The 6,000-nt window shown below is 45.4% G+C and overlaps 1 long non-coding RNA gene across 2 annotated transcripts; it reads right to left on the bottom strand.

The window, feature by feature from the left end:
• Positions 1–296: 296 nt before the first annotated feature.
• LOC127921210 (uncharacterized) lies at positions 297–2,643 on the bottom strand. 2 transcript variants are annotated; one of them, XR_008108418.1, is made up of 4 exons: positions 2,616–2,643; positions 2,226–2,276; positions 1,989–2,183; positions 297–1,168 (listed from the first exon to the last, which is right to left on the bottom strand). It is a non-coding gene; the product is annotated as an uncharacterized LOC127921210 (long non-coding RNA). The 2 variants fall into 2 exon arrangements; XR_008108417.1 differs by lacking the exon at positions 2,226–2,276 and adding an exon at positions 2,277–2,345 and having other exon boundaries at positions 2,634–2,643.
• Positions 2,644–6,000: the final 3,357 nt, after the last annotated feature.

The raw sequence follows: 6,000 nt of genomic DNA, 5'->3' as shown, positions 1-6,000 counted from the left end.
TCTTATTCTAATATGGATTAAATAAAATAATAAAAATACTCATCAATCTACACACAATACCCCATAACGACGTCACAATACCCCATAACGACATCACAATACCCCATAACGACATCACAATACCCCATAACGACATCACAATACCCCATAACGACATCACAATACCCCATAACGACATCACAATACCCCATAACGACGTCACAATACCCCATAACGACATCACAATACCCCATAACGACATCACAATACCCCATAACGACGTCACAATACCCCATAACGACGTCACAATACCCCCATAACGACATCACAATAGCCCATAACGACATCACAATAGCCCATAACGACATCACAATCCGTGGGTTCAGACCAGGACCCAACCCAGCAGCCACTAGTATCCGTGGGTTCAGACCAGGACCCAACCCAGCAGCCACTAGTATCCGTGGGTTCAGACCAGGACCCAACCCAGCAGCCAATAGTATCCGTGGGTTCAGACCAGGACCCAACCCAGCAGCCAATAGTATCCATGGGTTCAGACCAGGACCTGGATGCTGTGTCTTATTGAGGACGAAACAAAGGTCAAAGGTCAAACTATGAACCCATGAGGAGTGGGCCCTTTAGAGCAGCTGGTGTGTGAGCTTGTCTACATGTATATCTATAACTCATGTCCCTGGTTAACCTGGTTAACCCACCAGCGTGTCTATACCTATACCTCATGTCCCTAGTTAACCTGGTTAACCCACCAGCGTGTCTATATCTATACCTCATGTCCCTAGTTAACCTGGTTAACCCACCAGCGTGTCTATACCTATACCTCATGTCCCTAGTTAACCTGGTTAACCCACCAGCGTGTCTATATCTATACCTCATGTCCCTAGTTAACCTGGTTAACCCACCAGCGTGTCTATACCTATACCTCATGTCCCTAGTTAACCTGGTTAACCCACCAGCGTGTCTATATCTATACCTCATGTCCCTAGTTAACCTGGTTAACCCACCAGCGTGTCTATACCTATACCTCATGTCCCTAGTTAACCTGGTTAACCCACCAGCGTGTCTATACCTATACCTCATGTCCCTAGTTAACCTGGTTAACCCACCAGCGTGTCTATATCTATACCTCATGTCCCTAGTTAACCTGGTTAACCCACCAGCGTGTCTATACCTATACCTCATGTCCTAGTTAACCTGGTTAACCCACCAGCGTGTCTATATCTATACCTCATGTCCCTGGTTAACCTGGTTAACCCACCAGCGTGTCTATATCTATACCTCATGTCCCTGGTTAACCCACCAGTGTGTCTATATCTATAACTCATGTCCCTGGTTAACCTGGTTAACCCACCAGCGTGTCTATACCTATACCTCATGTCCCTAGTTAACCCACCAGCTTATCTATATCTATAACTCATGTCCCTGGTTAACCTGGTTAACCCACCAGCGTGTCTATACCTATACCTCATGTCCCTAGTTAACCTGGTTAACTCACCAGGTTGTCTACATCTATAACTCATGTCCCTAGTTAACCTGGTTAACTCACCAGGTTGTCTACATCTATAACTCATGTCCCTAGTTAACCTGGTTAACCCACCAGGTTGTCTACATCTATAACTCATGTCCCTAGTTAACCTGGTTAACCCACCAGCGTGTCTATATCTATACCTCATGTCCCTGGTTAACCCACCAGTGTGTCTATATCTATACCTCATGTCCCTAGTTAACCTGGTTAACCCACCAGCGTGTCTATACCTATACCTCATGTCCCTAGTTAACCCACCAGCGTGTCTATACCTATAACTCATGTCCCTGGTTAACCCACCAGCGTGTCTATACCTATAACTCATGTCCCTGGTTAACCTGGTTAACTCACCAGCGTGTCTATACCTATACCTCATGTCCCTAGTTAACCTGGTTAACCCACCAGCGTGTCTATACCTATACCTCATGTCCTAGTTAACCTGGTTAACTCACCAGCGTGTCTATATCTATACCTCATGTCCCTAGTTAACCTGGTTAACCCACCAGCGTGTCTATACCTATACCTCATGTCCCTAGTTAACCTGGTTAACTCACCAGCGTGTCTATATCTATACCTCATGTCCCTAGTTAACCTGGTTAACCCACCAGCGTGTCTATATCTATACCTCATGTCCCTAGTTAACCCACCAGCGTGTCTATATCTATACCTCATGTCCCTGGTTAACCCACCAGCGTGTCTATATCTATACCTCATGTCCCTGGTTAACCTGGTTAACCCACCAGCGTGTCTATATCTATACCTCATGTCCCTGGTTAACCTGGTTAACCCACCAGCGTGTCTATATCTATACCTCATGTCCCTAGTTAACCTGGTTAACCCACCAGCGTGTCTATATCTATACCTCATGTCCCTGGTTAACCTGGTTAACCCACCAGCGTGTCTATATCTATACCTCATGTCCCTAGTTAACCTGGTTAACCCACCAGCGTGTCTATATCTATACCTCATGTCCCTGGTTAACCCACCAGCGTGTCTATATCTATACCTCATGTCCCTGGTTAACCTGGTTAACTCACCAGCGTGTCTATATCTATAACTCATGTCCCTAGTTAACCCACCAGCGTGTCTATACCTATACCTCATGTCCCTAGTTAACCTACCAGCGTGTCTATATCTATAACTCATGTCCCTAGTTAACCCACCAGTGTGTCTATATCTATACCTCATGTCCCTAGTTAACCTGGTTAACCCACCAGTGTGTCTATACCTATAACTCATGTCCCTGGTTAACCCACCAGCGTGTCTATATCTATAACTCATGTCCCTGGTTAACCTGGTTAACCCACCAGCGTGTCTATATCTATACCTCATGTCCTAGTTAACCTGGTTAACCCACCAGCGTGTCTATATCTATACCTCATGTCCCTGGTTAACCTACCAGTGTGTCTATATCTATACCTCATGTCCCTGGTTAACCTGGTTAACCCACCAGCGTGTCTATATATATACCTCATGTCCCTGGTTAACCTGCGTGTCTATATATATACCACATGTCCCTGGTTAACCTACCAGCGTGTCTATATATACCACATGTCCCTGGTTAACCCACCAGCGTGTCTATATCTATACCTCATGTCCCTGGTTAACCTGGTTAACCCACCAGCGTGTCTATATCTATAACTCATGTCCCTGGTTAACCTGGTTAACCCACCAGCGTGTCTATACCTATACCTCATGTACCTAGTTAACCTGGTTAACCCACCAGCGTGTCTATACCTATACCTCATGTCCCTGGTTAACCTGGTTAACCCACCAGCGTGTCTATATCTATACCTCATGTCCCTAGTTAACCTGGTTAACCCACCAGCGTGTCTATACCTATACCTCATGTCCCTAGTTAACCTGGTTAACCCACCAGCGTGTCTATATCTATAACTCATGTCCCTGGTTAACCTGGTTAACCCACCAGCGTGTCTATACCTATACCTCATATCCCTAGTTAACCTGGTTAACCCACCAGCGTGTCTATATCTATACCTCATGTCCCTGGTTAACCTGGTTAACCCACCAGCGTGTCTATATCTATACCTCATGTCCCTAGTTAACCTGGTTAACCCACCAGCGTGTCTATATCTATAACTCATGTCCCTAGTTAACCTGGTTAACCCACCAGCGTGTATATACCTATACCTCATGTCCCTAGTTAACCCACCAGCGTGTCTATATCTATAACTCATGTCCCTAGTTAACCTGGTTAACCCACCAGCGTGTATATACCTATACCTCATGTCCCTAGTTAACCCACCAGCGTGTCTATATCTATACCACATGTCCCTGGTTAACCTGGTTAACCCACCAGCGTGTCTATATCTATAACTCATGTCCCTGGTTAACCTGGTTAACCCACCAGCGTGTCTATACCTATACCTCATGTCCCTAGTTAACCTGGTTAACCCACCAGCGTGTCTATATCTATACCTCATGTCCCTGGTTAACCCACCAGCGTGTCTATACCTATACCTCATGTCCCTAGTTAACCTGGTTAACCCACCAGCGTGTCTATATCTATACCACATGTCCCTGGTTAACCTGGTTAACCCACCAGCGTGTCTATATCTATAACTCATGTCCCTGGTTAACCTGGTTAACCCACCAGCGTGTCTATATCTATACCTCATGTCCCTAGTTAACCTGGTTAACCCACCAGCGTGTCTATATCTATAACTCATGTCCCTGGTTAACCTGGTTAACCCACCAGCGTGTCTATACCTATACCTCATGTCCCTGGTTAACCTGGTTAACCCACCAGCGTGTCTATACCTATACCTCATGTCCCTAGTTAACCTGGTTAACCCACCAGCGTGTCTATATCTATACCACATGTCCCTGGTTAACCCACCAGCGTGTCTATATCTATACCTCATGTCCCTGGTTAACCTGGTTAACCCACCAGCGTGTCTATATCTATACCTCATGTCCCTGGTTAACCCACCAGCGTGTCTATATTTATAACTCATGTCCCTGGTTAACCTGGTTAACTCACCAGCGTGTCTATATATATAAACCTCATGTCCCTAGTTAACCCACCAGCGTGTCTATACCTATACCTCATGTCCCTAGTTAACCTGGTTAACCCACGAGCGTGTCTATATCTATAACTCATGTCCCTGGTTAACCTGGTTAACCCACCAGCGTGTCTATACCTATACCTCATGTCCCTAGTTAACCTGGTTAACCCACGAGCGTGTCTATATCTATAACTCATGTCCCTGGTTAACCTGGTTAACCCACCAGCGTGTCTATATCTATAACTCATGTCCCTGGTTAACCTGGTTAACCCACCAGCGTGTCTATATCTATACCTCATATCCCTGGTTAACCTGGTTAACCCACCAGCGTGTCTATACCTATAACTCATGTCCCTAGTTAACCTGGTTAACCCACCAGCGTGTCTATATCTATAACTCATGTCCCTAGTTAACCTGGTTAACCCACCAGCGTGTCTATATCTATACCTCATGTCCCTAGTTAACCTGGTTAACCCACCAGTGTGTCTATACCTATAACTCATGTCCCTGGTTAACCCACCAGCGTGTCTATATCTATAACTCATGTCCCTGGTTAACCTGGTTAACCCACCAGCGTGTCTATATCTATAACTCATGTCCCTGGTTAACCTGGTTAACCCACCAGCGTGTCTATATCTATACCTCATGTCCCTAGTTAACCTGGTTAACCCACCAGCGTGTGTCTATACCTATAACTCATGTCCCTGGTTAACCTGGTTAACCCACCAGCGTGTCTATATCTATAACTCATGTCCCTAGTTAACCTGGTTAACCCACCAGCGTGTCTATATCTATACCTCATATCCCTGGTTAACCTGGTTAACCCACCAGCGTGTCTATACCTATAACTCATGTCCCTAGTTAACCTGGTTAACCCACCAGCGTGTCTATATCTATAACTCATGTCCCTGGTTAACCTGGTTAACCCACCAGCGTGTCTATATCTATAACTCATGTCCCTAGTTAACCTGGTTAACCCACCAGCGTGTCTATATCTATAACTCATGTCCCTAGTTAACCTAGTTAACCTGGTTAACTATACCTCATGTCCAGCGTGTCTATATCTATAACTCATGTCCCTAGTTAACCTGGTTAACCTGTCTATACCTATACCTCATGTCCCTGGTTAACCCACCAGCGTGTCTATATCTATAACTCATGTCCCTAGTTAACCTGGTTAACCCACCAGCGTGTCTATATCTACCTCATGTCCCTGTCTACCAGCGTGTCTATATCTATAACTCATGTCCCTAGTTAACCTGGTTAACCCACCAGCGTGTCTATATCTATAACTCATGTCCCTGGTTAACCTACCAGCGTGTCTATATATATATACCTCATGTCCTAGTTAACCTGGTTAACCCACCAGCGTGTCTATATCTATACCTCATGTCCCTGGTTAACCTGGTTAACTCACCAGCGTGTCTATATCTATACCTCATGTCCCTGGTTAAC

Source organism: Oncorhynchus keta, unplaced genomic scaffold (assembly GCF_023373465.1).
Source record: "Oncorhynchus keta strain PuntledgeMale-10-30-2019 unplaced genomic scaffold, Oket_V2 Un_contig_21779_pilon_pilon, whole genome shotgun sequence".
NCBI classification, from domain to species: Eukaryota; Metazoa; Chordata; class Actinopteri; order Salmoniformes; family Salmonidae; genus Oncorhynchus; species Oncorhynchus keta.
This window is presented reverse-complemented; position numbering and strand designations above follow the sequence as displayed.